Source organism: Bos indicus x Bos taurus, chromosome 28, assembly GCF_003369695.1.
Source record: "Bos indicus x Bos taurus breed Angus x Brahman F1 hybrid chromosome 28, Bos_hybrid_MaternalHap_v2.0, whole genome shotgun sequence".
NCBI classification, from domain to species: domain Eukaryota; kingdom Metazoa; phylum Chordata; class Mammalia; order Artiodactyla; family Bovidae; genus Bos; species Bos indicus x Bos taurus.
The window spans coordinates 24,180,052-24,197,392 of NC_040103.1; the positions used below are offsets into that span (position 1 = coordinate 24,180,052).

Consider the following 17,341-nt stretch of genomic DNA (forward strand, 5'->3'; position numbering starts at 1 on the left):
GGTAAGTGGGCAGCCTCTAGGATCTGAGAAAGGTCCTCCACTGACAGCCAAAAAGTCCTGAAACCACAGGAGTTGAATTCTGGTAACAACTAGTGATCCTCGAAGAGGATCCCAAGCCTTAGATGAAAACAAAGTCTCAGTCAGCACCTTGAAAACTGGTGAGACCCTAAGCAGAGGACACAATCAACCCGTGACCACACACCTGACCCACAGAAACATAAGATAATAAAGTCATGTTGTTTATGCCACTAAGTTTGTGATAACCTATTGTTCAGCAACAGAAAACCAAGTCCCATGCCTACCCCTTAACCAGAGCAGGATGGAACTCTTGACTAACAGGTGAAGTAAGTTCACATCCAAAGGGGGAGGAGCCATCCTCAAGTGCAATTGAAGTGTCATCATCAATTTGGAGGATGCATACTGGAAAAAAGAAGAGCAAAAATTATCCACCACAATATATTCAGTATCTGATATTTCATAGGCTTTCAACGTTCAACTCACAACTCTTCCCTATTGTTGGCTCCCTAATCTCCCTCCCAATGCAAGAGATACAGGTTCGATCCCTGGGTTGGGAAGATCCTCTGGAGAAGGAAATGGCAACCCACTCCAATATTCTTGCCTGGAAAATCCCATGAATAGAGGAGGCTGGCAGGCCACAGCCCATGGGGTCAAAAAGAGTCAGACATGACTGAGCATGCGTGCACTGCCATATACACACTTCTAGAGCTACATGTCACTGAGACAGAGACTAACAAAGAAAACATGAGGGCAACAAAATCTAGTAAACAAAGTAGGCTAATATAACAAATTATAGTCTGGGGTCTGCCACTAATTAGATGTGTGACCTTGGGCAACCACTCATGGCCACAGTTCTTATCTGAAAATAAAAGGATTGGACTAGCTCTAATGTTATTCCAACATTTAAATTCTGATTTATTAAAATTGGGGGGGTGGAAATCATCAAAATAATTTAAATTAAGTTTTGATTTGTTATAAAAGGACAAAGAAATGTCACACTGCTCCCAAACATATGCCCATCCCTCTCAGTATTCTGCTTCTGAAAGTGGCATCAAGAAAGGTTTTGAGTGAAAGCCACAAATATTTGCCTTCCACACACAAATTAGCTTAATAAAAACTACCACATAAAGGAACAAAATCTGGGGGTGGTATGGAGTAGGAGGCAACCAGAATCACAGGGGACCTTTATAAACTAAAATGTCCATAGTTGAAAATCAAATTTTTATGATGTTATTGTCATGAATGATAACATGCTTATATTATAATTGGGTTGAAACATATGTATTTTTTTTTTCTGTTACTTGCCACTCACTGCATTAAATGGCATCGCTAAAGAGCTAATGCTGGAAAAGAACTAATTTGGAATTTCACACTTTTTAAAAATAACACCTATAATAAATTTGACCTCCTGGCTCATTTTAGCAATATGATAAATCATTTTAAAAGGCAATTTAAGCTTTTTAAAAGCCTACAGTAACTCAAAGAAGCTGAAAATTAAAATTCAGGGGAAAAATTATCAAAATAATGTTAAATCTAGGTATTGCATTTTTTAAATGATGCAAAGAAAAATTAATCACAATTGTTCTTACCAAATGCATGTTAATTTTGTAATATTCTTTTCCTTTGCAGCATTCCTTTCCCCTACACAAACACACAAAAACACTCAGTAGAATTTCTGATTGAACTATTTTAACCATAATCAACTCCTATTACTGTCAAGTGTTTAAGCCAGTGAAGAAAATTCTTAAAAGGGGAAGAGGAAGTTAGGGAAGAGTAAGAATTTTCCATAAATATTATCATTCAACGACACAGAAGAAAGGAATTTTAAAAAGACTTCAAGAAATAACCAATAAATAGTAAGATAAAATTATAGGTTATCTCAGCATACATAGAATATAAGAGATAAAAAGACAAAGCTTTATTTCTTCTTGGATAGTGTCTACTAGAAAAGCAAACGTTAATATAAATGTTAATATACATAGTAAAAGTACACGTGCATACATGATACAAAAGTAAATGTTAATATACATGATAAAAGTTATGCCTGGAAATGTCAGTAATAACTTTGCTCTCATACAGTATTCATAAAGAAACTGAGACCACCCATGTAGCTCTGCCAAATTAAAATCAAACAAAAAGATAAAATTTTTAAAAGCAAAATCTCAAATTAGATAAAACTTATTCTTACAATTCTCAAGTATTTTGTTCCTCATCCACAATTAAATAGATTTAGACTAAAGGAGACCAGTCCTGGGTGTTCACTGGAGGGACTGATGCTGAAGCTGAAATTCCAGTACTTTGGCCACTTCATGCGAAGAGTTGACTCATTGGAAAAGACTGTGATGCTAGAAGGGATTGGGGGCAGGAGGAGAAGGGGACGACAGAGGATGAGATGGCTGGATGGCATCACTGACTCAATGGATAGGAATTTGAGTGAACTCTGGGAGTTGGTGATGGACAGGGAGGCCTGGCGTGCTGTGATTCATGGGGTCGCAGAGTCAGAAATGACTGAGCAATTGAACTGAACTGAACTGAGACACTTAGTACCTTATTTTAGTTAAGCTGTTGTTCAGTCACTCTGTCGTGTCTAACTCTACAACCTCATGGACTGCAGCATGCCAGGCTTCCCTATCCTTCACCATCTGCCAGAGTTTGCTCAGATTCATATGCATTGAATCAGTGATGCCATCCAATCATCTCTTCCACTGTCATCCCCTTCACCTCCTGCCTTCAATCCTTCCCAGCATCAGGGTCTTTTCCAATAAGTCAGCTCTTCACATCAAGTGGTCAAAGTACTGGAGTTTCAACTTCAGCATCAGTCCTTCCAATGAATATTCAGAACTGATTTCCTTTAGGATGGACTGGTTGGATCCCCTTGCAGTCCAAGGGACTCTCAAGAGTCTTCTCCAGCACCACAGTTTGAAAGCATCAATTCTTTGGTGCTCAGCCTTCTTAATGGTCCCGCTTTCACATCTGTACATGACTACTGGAAAAATCATAGCTTTGACTAGACAGACCTTTGTCAGCAAAGTTATGTCTTGCTTTTTAATATACTGTCTAGGTTTGTAATAGCTTTTCTTCCAAGGAGCAAGCATCATTGGACTTCATGGCTACAGTCACCATCCGCAGAGATTTTGGAGCTCAAGAAAAAGTCTGTCACTGTTTCCATTGTTTCCCCATCTATTTGCCATTAGGTGATGGCACTGGATGCCATGATATTAGTTTTTTGAATGTTGAGCTTTAAGTCAACTTTTTGACTCTCCTCTTTCACCTTTTTGACTCTCCTCTTTCATCAAGAGGCTCTTCAGTTCCTCTTTGCTTTCTGCCATAATGGTGGTATCACAGGTCATTGATGTTTCTCCCAGCAGTCTTGATTCCACCTTGTGATTCATACAGCCTGGCATTTCACATGATGTACTCTGCATATAACTTAAATAAGCAGGGTGACAATATACAGCCTTGATGTACTCCTTTCCCAATTTGAAACCAGTCTGTTGTTCCATGTTCAGCTCTGTTGCTTCTTGACCTGTCTACAGGTTTCTCAGGAAGCAGGTAAGGTGGTCTCGTATTCCCATATCTTTAAGAATTTTCCACAATTTGTTGTAATCCACATAATCAAAGGCTTTAGCATAATCAATGAAGCAGAAGTAGATGATTTTCTGGAATTCCCTTGCTTTTTCTAGATCCAACAGATGTCGGCAGTTGATCACTGGTTGATCATCACTGGTTCCTCTGCCTTTTCTAAGTCCAGCTTGTCTATCTAGAAGTTCTCAGTTCACGGACCGTTGAAGCCTAGCTTAAAGGATTTTGAGTATTTCCTTTCTAGCTTGTGAAATGAGTGCAATTGTGCAGTAGTTTGAACACTTTTTGGCATTGCCCTGCTTTGGGATTGAAATAAAACTGACCTTTTCCAGTCCTGTGGCCACTGCTGAATTTTCCAAATTTGCTGGCATATTGAGTGTAGTGCTTAGCTAAGGGAGATGGCCAACAAACACAGGAAAAGATGTTCAACATCACTAATTATTAGAGAAATGCAAATCAAAACTACTAGGAGATGCCACTTCACACCTGTCAGAATGGCCATCATTTTAAAAATCTACAGACAATGCTGGAAAGGTTGTGGAGAAAAGGGAACCTTCTTGCATTGTTGGTGGGAATGTAAACTGATATAACCACTATATGGAAGTACCTTAAAAAACTAAAACTAAAACTACCATATGACCCAGCAATCCCTCTACTTGGCACATACCCAGAGAAAATCATAATTCAAAATGACACATGCACCCAAAGGTTCACTGAAGCACTAGTTACAATAGCCAGATTATGGAAGCAACCTAAATGTTCATCAGCAGAGGAATGGATAAAGATGTGGTACCTATATACAGTGGGATATTAATTCAGTTCAGTGCAGTTCAGTCGCTCAGTCGTGTCCGACTCTTTGCGACCCCATGAATCGCAGCACGCCAGGCCTCCCTGTCCATCACCAACTCCCAGAGTTCACCCAGACTCACGTCCATCGAGTCAGTGATGCCAGCCAGCCATCTCATCCTCTGTCGTCCCCTTCTACTCCTGCCCCCAATCCCTCCCAGCATCAGAGTCTTTTCCAATGAGTCAACTCTTCACGTGAGGTGGCCAAAGTACTGGAGTTTCAGCTTCAGCATCATTCCTTCCAAAGAAATCCCAGGGCTGATCTCCTTCAGAATGGACTGGTTGGATCTCCTTGCAGTCCAAGGGACTCTCAAGAGTCTTCTCCAACACCACAGTTCAAAAGCATCAATTCTTCGGTGCTCAGCCCTCTTCACAGTCCAACTCTCACATCCATACATGACCACAGGACAAACCATAGCCTTGACTAGATGGACCTTTGTTGGCAAAGTAATGTCTCTGCTTTTGAATATGCTATCTAGGTTGGTCATCACTTTCCTTCCAAGGAGTAAGCGTCTTTTAATTTCATGGCTGCAGTCACCACCTGCAGTGATTTTGGAGCCCAGAAAAATTAAGTCTGACACTATTTCCACTGTTACCCCATCTATTTCCCATGAAGTGATGGGACCAGATGCCATGATCTTCATTTTCTGAATGTTGAGCTTTAAGCCAACTTTTTCACTCCCCACTTTCACTTTCATCAAGAGGCTTTTTAGTTCCTCTTCACTTTCTGCCATAAGGGTGGTGTCATCTGCATATCTGAGGTTATTGATTACTCAGTCATAAAAATGAGTGAAATTGGATCCTTTGTGGAGACGTGGCTGGACCTAGAGATTGTCATACAGAGTGAAGTAAGTCAGAAAAACAAATATTGTATATTAATGCACTGGGCTTCCCAGGTGGCACTAGAGGTAAAGAACCCACTTTCCAATTGATCCCTGCATCGGGAAGATCCATATGTATGGAATCTAGAAAAATGGTACTGCTGCTGCTGCTGCTGCTAAGTCGCTTCAGTTGTGTCCGACTCTGTGCGACCCCATAGACGGCAGCCCACCAGGCTTCCCCATCCCTGAGATTCTCCAGGCAAGAACGCTGGAGTGGGTTGCCATTTCCTTCTCCAATGCATGAAAGTGAAAAGTGAAAGTGAAGTCGCTCAGTCGTGTCCAACTCTAGCGACCCCATGGACTGCAGCCCACCAGGCTCCTCCGTCCATGGGATCCTCCAGGCAAAAGTACTGGAGTGGGGTACTAATGAACCTATTTGCAGGACGGGAATAGAGACACAGAGGTTGAGAAGAGACATGTGGGCATGAGAGGGTGGGGAAGAAGACAGTGGGACAAATTGAGAAAGTAGCGCATATATGTGTGTGTGTGTGTGTGTGTGTGTGTGTGTGTGTGTGTGTGTGTGTGTGTATACACCCACACTATATATACACACTAGGGAACTCCACTCAGTGCTCTGCAGTGACCCAAATGGGAAGGAAAGCCAAAGAGTGGATATATGTATATGTAGGGCTGATTCACTTTCCTATGCAGCAGAAACTAACACAACATTTTAAAGCAACTATACTCTAATAAAAATTAATTTTTTCAAAGTTTAGATGAGAAAGGTACTGAAAAAAAAATCTCAAGAAAATTTACACAACTTTCAAGTGAGGGCACTTAACATCTGGTCTTTCAAAGAGCAAGGATTCGTTCTCCAGCCTTACTATGATATCCCGGCCCACGCCCAGGAAAATTTCTGCATCTGTGAAAATTTCTGTGAGAAATTACCATGAGAAAGATGGTAATGTTTCCCTGAACAGGTTCAGAAATTTAAAGTAATAAAAGGCCTCCTATGGTTTTCTGAAGATCTTCCTTCAACAGACCGAACTTTCTGGTAGTAGGACGCCACAGTGTGCGAGTAGGAGGTGCTTGCATGCACCTTGGGATTGCCAGCGCCAACCCTTGGGCCACATTCCCGCCTCAGTTCTCTGAAGTAAGAACCAGGGTACAGACCTACCGGATTCTGAGAACCTTAATGAAATAACGCAATTAAAGTACCCAGTGCAGAAGCTACACTTAACAAGTTTGTGGGGCGGAGGGGGCGGGTGGAATTAATGGCATTTAAAGGTAAAATGCAGACCTAATTCGCAGAACTTTGTTCTCAAAGCATCTCCAAGTCACCCCGTCAATTGAGAAAACTGAGGCCACAATCGGACACATTTTCTTCCAGAAGGGCTCAGCAACGAAAGGGTCAATGGGGAGAGAATGAAAGATGACTGCCTGGGCAAGAACCTGGGAGAGGCGAGACCCGGGGCAGCTGCGGAGGGCTCCTGTCTTTCCGCACTCCTCTCTGTCTTTCCGCAAAAAGAGGAGCGCTCAACACAATCACCGCGGTCAAAGCAGTCCAAGATGCAGAACTTTTCCAGGACGCGGGCCCGCAACACTGAAGGAGAGAGTTATTTGTTTCAGATCTCTCTCTGTGACCTAATGAGGAAGCGGGAGGGCAAACAACCGGTCTGAGACCAGAAGCTAAGTAGGGTGGCGATTTTCGATTTTCCAAGCGCATGGAAGGGAAGGATTTCTAAGATACTTCCTTAAAGGCGTTTACTTAAACTACTTAAGGGAGATTTTATTATTCCTCGCGTTAACGAGGTAGCTCCTGCAACTTGAGCAGTATTATAGGCCCCGCCCACTAGCGTGTGTGGTGCGCATGTGCTCAGTTTTAACACTAAAGTGTCTCCGCCTTCCCTTTCTCCCCGTGGCAGCGATGGCCGAGTGGTTAAGGCGTTGGACTTGAAATCCAATGGGGTCTCCCCGCGCAGGTTCGAACCCTGCTCGCTGCGGAAGCGGTTGGCTTCACTCTTTTTTTCACCGATTTCTAATAAATACCCTCAATTGATAATCCGCATTCTTCAGCTGAATTTCCGGTATCTGCCGGCTAAATGGTCTGACTACAGAGAAATTAAACGTGTCAAAGAAAAGCCAGGCAGTGTCAGTGCTGTGAACATGCCGCTGTTCACCCTAATGGAAATAGTCTTTCTTTATCCTAAACAGCAAGCTAATCTTTCAGAATCTTGTTCCTCGTTCGCAGAATAAAGATAAAATGAAGATAAATATTGGTGAGAATTTTCAGGCTATCATAGCCTGAACAAGCTATCATCTCATTAAAACTGATGGCAAACCTAATACGATATTACAGACATGGGAAGACTTTTCCAATATATTTCCAAATGCATAAAGTTGGACAGGTGGAAAGACAATAAATACATACAAAAATATATCACATTTTTGTTAAACAATTCATTTATATAATCATTTATGTGGAAAGAATGGCAGAAAAAAAGAATGAATGGGGGCTGGAAAGAAAGAACCAAAATGTTAGCAGTAATTATCTCTGGATGGTGGAATTTGGGGTGGGGGAGGGTTAATTTTAATTTTCCTAACAGATAGGTTTTTTTGTTTAACTTATTTTTCTAAAATGTGTGTATTTATCCAGTATTTTTTTTTTTTAATAATAAAAAGACCAACTCTAGTGGCTTAAACACATAAGTGGTTTGTCTCAAGAAATCTGGGAACAGTTAACTCTCCAATGGAACAATGGAACAGTGCTCTTTGCAGCTTTCTTTTCTGCCATTTTTATTTTATTTTTTGTCCACATGGCACATGTGGGATCTTAGCTCTCCAACCAGGGGAACCATGCCCCCTGCCTTGGAAGGACCAGTCTTAACTAGTGGACTGCCAGGGAAGTCCCTCTGCTCTGCCATTCTTAACACACAGGCCACATTCCAAGCATGTTGTCTCATTGTCCTAAGATGACTGCCAGACCTCCAGACCTCACATCTGTATTCAGCTAGAAAGCGAAGAGGCAAAAACCCTGTTTATATCTCATTCCCTTGAACTGTGTAACATGACCACCACTCAGTTCAGTTCAGTTCAGTCGCTCAGTCCTGTCCAACTCCCACCAGCTACAAGGAATTCTAATGAAATAAGTGTTTTAAGCTGAGTGTATTGCTTCCAAATTCAAAATTAGAATTTCACTGATAAGGAAGAGAAATGGATGGATATGGAGTGGACAATCAACTGTGTCTGCCACACTCTTCTAACAGGAAAGTCAAAATTTCTAGGCATAAGACCTTCAAAATAAGTCCCCTATCTGCCTCCCCAGCCTTCCCGTCCTTCTCTTCCATCTCCTTTTAAGTTATTAGAAAGCTTCCCAGCCCTGATTGATGGCTCTTGTCTTTGAACTTTTTCACTTGTTCACACACAATTGCCTTCCTAGTTAGTGGACTTGCTCTCTTTTTTAATCTAGATGGAAGACTACAATTTATCCTCACTCCCCACTCCCTCTATCACAGAAGCTGAAACAGCCACATATTTGCTTCCAAGTACCTCTTGCAGGTAGGGAGGCAGCATGTGACCTAGGCCCAACCAATCAGATGTGCTCACTGCCCCCAACTTTCAATCAGAACTATTAATGCACGTGTACACCTGTGGCAGATTCATGTTGATGTATGGCAAAAGCAATACAATATTGTAAAGTAATTAGCCTCCAATTAAAATAAATAAATTTATATTTTTTAAAAAAAGAATTATTAATGCAAAGAAGCAGGGAGGGTAAGGATCCACCCTGTTGGTAAGCAGAGGCCATAGTGGCAGCTGCAGAAATTGCTAAGGGTAGCAGCACCAAGGTTACAAATGAAGTTTACAGTCAGTCCTTCAACAGCAGCAACAGTAGTGTCGTCATTCCACATTGATCTTGGACTTTGCCTAGCCTAACTTACTCCTGTCCCATTTTCCAAAAGTGGCTTTGCAGCCCTCCTGGCGATTCTATGAACTATTTGATTTCCTTCCAGTAAGTATTCTGCTTAAATCAGGCCCAGTCAACTTCTTTTCTTCCAAACACCAGATATAGCTTCCCTCTTCACCTCACCATTACCTGCTGGGAAAACTCATGTTCTTTCTTCAAGTGTCACCTTCTGGGTAAAGCATTCCTGCAATTTCCAGGTTTGACCCCAGAGGCCCCATTTTTATTCTTGCTACTTATTATAGCAAATTTCACATTGAACTATTTCTGCCCGTTTGCTTCTCTTCCCACTAAACGGTAAATTTCCTGCGAATGTAAAAAGGGATCATGTCTCATCTTTGAGACTAACACAGAAAAGGTACTCTATAAATCTTTAATAAAGGAATGAATAAATATATGAATCAACACACAAGTCCACAGTCCACCCCTGGAATACCCTGGAAAAAATGGCAAGGGGGAAGCAAACTTGTTATCTTCCTTTTGAAGACCACTTACCTTTGCCTCAGGCTTCCCAGGTGGTACAGTGGTAAAGAATCCGCCTCCCAATGCAGGTTCCTGAGTTGGGAAGATCCCCTGGAGGAGGGGGCATGGCATGGCATGGCAACCCACTCCAGTATTCTTGCCTGGAAAATCCTATGGACAGAGGAGCCTGGTGTGCTACAGTGCATAGGGTCACAAAGAGTCACGCACAACTGAAGCGACTTACACACGCAACCTCTGTCTTAGCATGAACGTGAGTTAATTTAATATATAATATCCTCCTCCCTTCCTTACCTTTCCATTTCCTTCCCTTTCCTTATTTTTTCCTTGCCATCTTTTTATTTTTCTTCTGTTCCCCTGTCTTGTAGCCCTGAAAGAACCAACTGAACCAGGAGGCAAGTGCATACAGACCTCCATCTCTCTGGGCAACCTCCATGCCCATCTCCCTACGAGTGGTTCACTTTCACCCTGGCCTCCATGTAACCTGAATGTCATCTCTCTCTGTGGGGAGCAAAGGAAAATCCACAGAAGATTTTAGAGGAGATGTGGAAGTGGTTCTGTAGCACACTCCTCGGAGGACACAACCTCAACTTCTTCTCCTTCCACTTTTCTCTTCATCCCAGTCCCCCAGCACCTTCACTCTCCCATGCATCCCGGAAGCCTACAAGTTCCAACCCAACTTCATATGGTGAATGACCTTGAGGATTTTCCCTCAAGATCCCAGCTCTTTCACTCTTTCATAATACAGAGTAATTAAGTCTCATCCCTGTGCATTGGCATCAGTGTGCCCAACAATCAAAGAGCCCCTCTTAGAAGGCAGAGGAAGTTATAAATATGATTCCAAAGTCTCCTCACCCTACCTCAGATATTTCTCTATCCACTTCTATCAATACAAAATAAATCCTTTAAAAAATGAATAAATAAATCCTTCAACTTCCCAGAGTTCAAAAAGTTTTTCAATGTAGATAAACTGAAGAGAATTTTTTGTAAATTGTAATTAGTTGATCTGTAAGGAAATACTGAACTCTTAACCATCCCTCGCCTTCCAAATCCAGGTCCTTCTCCATCTGTACTTCCAGTTTGCAGCATCTCGACCCTCTGAGCAGGACATACCCACTTGGAATTATCCTGATACTTCCTATTCCCCACCTCATCTATCCACCCCAAGTGCCACTGAGGTTATCCCTAAATATGCTCAGAATCCACTTGGTTCCAAATCTACCACCATCACCCAATCTAAATCAACATCACCTCTCAGGCTGATTACTTCTCAGCCTCCTGTCTCCCCCATCTACTCTTCCTCCCCTTTAATCTACTGTCCATAAAATAAAATTCAAAAATTTCACATACTGGGAATTACCTGGTGGTTATGAGTCTGCTTTCACTGCTCTGGGCCCAGGTTCAATCCCTGGTTGGGGAACTAAGACCCAGCAAGCCACATGGCACAGCCAAAAAAAAAATTTAATGCACATTTGGTCTAATAACTCTCCTCTGAAAACCTTTCTTGAGATTACCAAGTGCTCTTACAATAAAGACTAAACTCCCTACAATGACCCCTTAGTTCCCCATGATCCTGCCAGCATACCAACTGGGCTTCTCCCACTCATTCTCTGGCAAGATATACTGTCCTTTCCTTTAGTTTCTTGAAGAGATTACACTCTTTCCCACCTTAGGAATTTTATGTATGCTCCAATGTAACCCTCCCCATCAAATTAGGTTGCCTTCTTATGTGATTTCATACCATTTTATTCTTTTTCTTCACAACATTTACTGTACTATGTGATACATTAGTATGAATATTTGCTTAATTTCTCCCTGCATGTGAACATATAGTGTGGGATATATATGTGTGTTTAACCACTGAAACTCCTTAGCTGGTCCTTGTGAAAGTGAAAGTGAAGTTGCTCAGTCGTGTCTGATTCTTTGCGACCCCGTGGACTGTAGCCCACCAGGTTCCTCTGTCCATGGGATTCTCCAGGCAAGAATACTGGAGTGGGTTGCCATTTCCTTCCCCATATCTGGTCCTTAGTGGGCCCTCAATAAATAATTTTTCTGAATGAGTTTTGTGGTTGAGAAGATTAGCAAGCACAAGGTCTCAAATGGGACTTCTCTGGTGGCCCAGTGGTTGCGAATCCACCTTGCAATATGGGAGACAAGGGTTTGATCCTGGGCAAGGAACTAAGTTCCCACATGCCTCAAAGCAACTAAGTCCACAGCAGAAGGATCCTGCATGAGGCAACAGAGATCCCCCTATGCTACAACTAAGAACTGATGCAACCAAATAAAAATTTTTTTAAAGATCTCAGAATACCTGAAACAGTGGGAGATAGAGTCTCTAATGAGGGTGGGTATACTCTGCTTTCCTTCAACTTTCAGGGATGAATCAAAACTGTACCTGAGGGATTTCCCTGGTGGCTCAGTGGTAAAGAATCTGCCTGCCAATGCACAGGACACAGCTTTGATCCCTAGTTCAGAAAGATCCCACATGCCGCGGAGCAACTAAACCCATGCACCACAACTATTGAGCCTGTGCTCTAGGGCCCAGGAGCCACAGCTACTGAAGCCCTCAAGCTCTAGAGCTTCTGCTCTTCTATAAGAGAAGCCCCTCCAATGAGAAGCCCGCACACCACACTGAAGACCCAGCGCAGCCAAAAATAAATATAAATAAATAAAAACTTTTTAAAAAATTATGCCTGAATAGATTTGTGTCCTAACTGCATAGATCAGCAGGAATGTTGCAGCTGAACCACCTGATGCATTGCAGCACTCTTTAGTATGATTTATGAAGCTGTTATTTTGTTTTAACACATCATGTTTATTGTAAAGGAGTTTCATCCCCAGTGGTTTCATTAATGGAAACCTACACTGGGGTGTGTAGTGTGGCTGGGGAAAAGCGATTCAGAGATAGGGATGGCCTAGAACATGTGTAAAACTTATATTCCAAGTCCCTTCTGGCCCTGACAAACCCCCCATGCCCACCTCTGAAGGCATCACTCCCCAATGTGCCCACATCCTCAAGAACATCTGGTCTTATGCCTTTTCTAAATGCAAGAGCAGAAACAACTAACAATGATGCCTAAGTCATAGTCTCTGCAGGAGCTAGAGAGACAGAACCTCTGACACTGGAATTTTTAGACAGAAAAATTTGATTTGTTCTATCTGAAGCAATGATGGAGAAAGAGTTTTCAGCTCTTGTTTTAATCACTAGCTACCCTCCCAACATACATGAAGTTAATCAGACAAGCTCACTCAGGCTGGTAGACTGGATGTCACAGGAAACTGGTTATTTCTTTTTCCTTCCCATTTCCCCTCACTTCTACTCATCAGTTCTAGGCCTGGGGGACACTCATGGGTTGGATTCCAAGGCCTAAAGAGTGGATGGGAGGGACTTAGGTTTACCTTAGCTGCTTTGTCTGGTACTGCGCTGCCAGGGGAGGCATGAGTGAACAAGGCCAGGCATCCATTGGTATCTCTAGGCCGATCAGAAGACACCAGGGACAGAGAACATGGCCCATGGGCTTCATGCTTTTGATGATCTTTGATGCTTGAGGTCAGGGATGGAAAAGAGTCAGGAATTGCTCTGCTCCTCACTGAGGTGCTGAGGCAGGGCACAGTCCTGGCCTGGTCAGCTCATCAATACCAGGTCCCACTCCTGAGATCTCAGAACCCTTTGTTCTTTCGTATCACATTCATTCCCAAACACTTCAGGGGGATATGTTTCCCTCCCAAACATAGTCATTTGAGACAAATTCAAAGTATTTTTCTAGAGAGGCAATTTTTTACATATTTCACCTGACACTATATTTCATTCTAAGAGATAAGTATATACAGTGTCCATATAAAAGGTATTTATCTTCCAGATGTTAAGACACATGCATAATTGGAGAAAGACTGTTAATGTTCTGACATCGTATATATTGGGACACTGGAGCACAGAAATGCCATACTTCCTTTTGGTACACATTTGTAGTACAGAGATCAGCAAAGTTTTACTGTAAAAGATCAGCTAGTATATATTTTCAGCTTTACAGGTCATGCGGTTTCTGTTGCAACTACTCAGCTCTGTCTTTGTAACACAAAAGAAGACATAAACAAATGAGTTCCAACAACACTTTATTTACACAAGCAGGCAGCAGTGAGAGGGTAACAGGTAGCAAGGCCAGAGGTCCCCAAGCAGCAAGAAGAAATAAACTGCAAGTGGCAGATATTTTCCCTTCCCTACACAAAATTAAACAGTGCCCAACTCTTTGGGACCCCATGGACTGTAGCCCACCAGGCTCCTCTGTCCATGGGACTTTCCAGGCAAGGATACTGGAGTGGTTTGTCATTTCCTTCTCCAGGGGATCTTCCCAACCCAGGGATCAAACCTGGGTCTCCTGAACTGCAGGTAGATTCTTTACCAACTGAGCTACCAGGGAAGCCCTAATGGCTTTCTAACAGACATAAAACACCTTGCTAAAAACTAGCAAGGGGGCACTCTTTCTGTCCCCTTCTGATGTCTATGTCAGAAGCTTTCCCTATCTCTATTATACTTCAATAAAACTTTGCTACACAAAAAGTTCCAAGTAGTCAAGCCTCATCTCTGACCCCAGATCGAAATCCTCTCCCCTGGAGGACACCAATCCCGGTGTAACACACGGCTTGCAGCAGCAACCTTTCATCAGGCTGGATTGGCCCACAGGCTGGAGTTCACAATCCCTGCTCTAGAGGACTCTCCCCAGTATAATATTTTAAAAAAGTCTTTCCAAGTTATAATTGTTAAAATACAATTAATTGGGACATTGTTAAGAGGCTGTTAACATTTCACTTATTGTTTCACATTTATATTAATACATACATATGAAATGTTACAATTTCCATTAATATAAACATATCTGGCTCAGTAGTGAAGAATCCACCTGCCAATGCAGGATTCCCAGTTTCGATCCCTGGGTTCAGAAGATCTCCTGGAGAAGGAAATGGCAACCCACTCCAGTATTCTTGCCTGGGAAATCCCATGGACAGAGGAACTTGGCAGGCTATAGTCCATGGGGTTGCAAGAGTCAGACATGACTTAGCGACTAAACAACAGCAAGAAAAGACATCAGTAATACACACATGAGACAAAATTGGGAGTAAATGTTTTCTAAGATCATTCCATCTCAATACATCAATGTGAATACATCTGGAGTTTTTTCCTGTACACCATGCTTGTCAGCTCCGCTCAGCAGGAGACTGATGGGGTGCAGACCGTGGAAATACCTGCGTATTTTCTTCTCTTTCTGTATTTTGCCATGTAGGCCTCTGCTCTGAAATAAGAAGGTATTGGGTCTGCTGCTGTAAACAAAGCCATTCAGCCTTTGAGCTTCTTAAGGTGAGGTTTGAATTCATGTTTGCAAGTTTATTTGCAAAGTGCCCTGAACAAGCAGGAAGAAGAGGGACTTTGAAGTCAGAGCAACCAGGCTTCAAATCCAGGCTTCTTTCCTTTCTTGCTGTGTAACTTTGGGCTCCTTACTTAACCTTTCTCAGCCTTAGTTTCCTTATCTACTAAGAGGCAATAATTATTATTTCTACACTGTGGCATGATCAGAGCCATTTTCTGAACTAGAACCATAGGCCTGGCACTGTGATAAGTGCTTTACATACATTGTTTCATTTAACTCTGGGAAACAGGTCACAGCTAGTTTACCAGTGAGGAACTGAGGGTGGGATCACATGCTGTTATGTCCTTCCCCTTTTCCCAGAGCTGGTCCCTCATAACAGTGTCTAGGAGGAGCCACTGGATAGGAATAAAAGAGGTCTTTCGATTTATGTTGCTGGGGTGAAATTTTCTTTGTTCTGTTGTCTCTCTCAGCTGGATAAATTAGGGAACAAGTTCCCAGGGAGTTGATAGGTAAAGCTGCCCAGGCTCTGGTGAGGATGTATTGAGACTGGGTGAGGCCTTCTCTAACAGGCTAGCAGCTCCTTTGAGATTCTCTTATGTGGGCTTTTTTCCCCTGATGCTATTAACAGTTCATTATTGGTTTCAAAAATATAACTTCCCAGCCTGCGTTACTTTCCTCCTTCCAACTCCAGTCCACTCCTATTGTTTTTTTGTTTTTTAATTTATTTGACCGCAGTGGGTCTTAGTTGCAGCACGCAAACTCTTAGCTGCAGCATGTGAGATCTAGTTCCCTGACTGGGGTTGAACCCAGGCCTCCTGCATTGGGAATGCAGAGTCTTAGCCACGGCACCACCAGAGAAGTCCCTGCCCCAACTTTTTAAATGTATGTATCAACTGCATGATATGTGTCTTGACCCCTGGATGTGAGATGACCTATCTCTGGGAAGGAAAAATCTGATTCGGAGGACCCTCTTTCCTGCATCCTCTGGACTTGGTAAGCCTCTCTGGCCACCATCATTGCCTCTTCTTAGACAATGATCTGAACCACCAATCTCCCCAGTGGATCCCCTTGGCGGGCAGAATAAAGGCAAACTCCCTAGCTTAGGAGTCCTAGCAAAGGCCCCTCAAAATTTGGCCCTGACATCTTTATGACCTTCTTTCAAAGTACTCTCCAACATGATGCTGGAAGAGTTCATCTGACTTAACAACATCTCCCACAGAACAGACTTAGCAATTTCTCACACACTGGCACTCTTGACTCTCCTTAATGGCTGATTTGAAATATACACACCCAGCAACATGCACATACACATACATACACACACACTACCCCATACACACAGATTTGAGGATATACACAGAAGTAAGTTTTTAAAATGTCATGTAAGCAAAATTCAATTCATGTTCTTCCTTATCTGTCCCATGTTCAAGAAATACTCCAGAAAAGCCAATAAGAATATCAGGTATTATATATCAGGGACAGCCAAGAATGGAAACACCAGGAATCCTTTTATATAGCAAGACAAAGTGAAGATTTTTTGTACTTAAATTATGTTGACTTGCTTATCAAATAGGCAATATATTCTTATAGATCAAAATCATAGTGGTTCCCAACCTTCCCTGGCATCCTGCCACCAACATCGCCTTCCTGGACCACCAGTTATCAGTTTCTCATTTTTTCTTTCAGCACCTCCTTTATGCACACACAAGAATACACATATTTTTAAAATAATGTTAGCATCCTATACAAATTGTTCTGAACCTTCTTTTGCTATTGAAAAGAACATTGTGAACATCTTTCTATATAAAGAGCTTTCTCATTAAAAATGGCCTCTGCTAACTCAAATACCATCTGCAGGTAGAGCTTGAATCAATGCCTCAGAATGAACGGACCCAAATTTATTTAACCAAATCGTTGTTGACGATCAGTCAAGTTCTCCAATCTTTTGATTTTACAAAAAAAAAAAAGTGCTTAAAAGAAAATCTTGTGTGTGTGTATACATATATATATGACATTTTCTAAAGCAAGAAGCTTAATCTCTGTTACCCATTTTCATGTACAATTGGGAGAAAGGGGTCAGCCCTTTGAGCACCTAACAAGAATTCGCTATAAGAAATCAAACGGTTCTAAAAGCATAGTCAAACCTCAATAAAGCTGAAAAATAAATAAAATTACAAGGTATAGTCTACACAAATAACCTAGAAAGAAAAGGGAAGCCTCTATTCTGGTAATCTATTTTATTTCCAGGGGAAAGGGAGGATCAGAAG

The 17,341-nt window shown here is 42.1% G+C and overlaps 1 non-coding gene across 1 annotated transcript; it reads left to right on the forward strand.

The window, feature by feature from the left end:
- The first annotated feature begins 7,188 nt into the window (after nt 1-7,188).
- TRNAS-UGA lies at nt 7,189-7,270 on the forward strand. Its single transcript has one exon. It is a non-coding gene; the product is annotated as a tRNA-Ser (tRNA).
- Nucleotides 7,271-17,341: the final 10,071 nt, after the last annotated feature.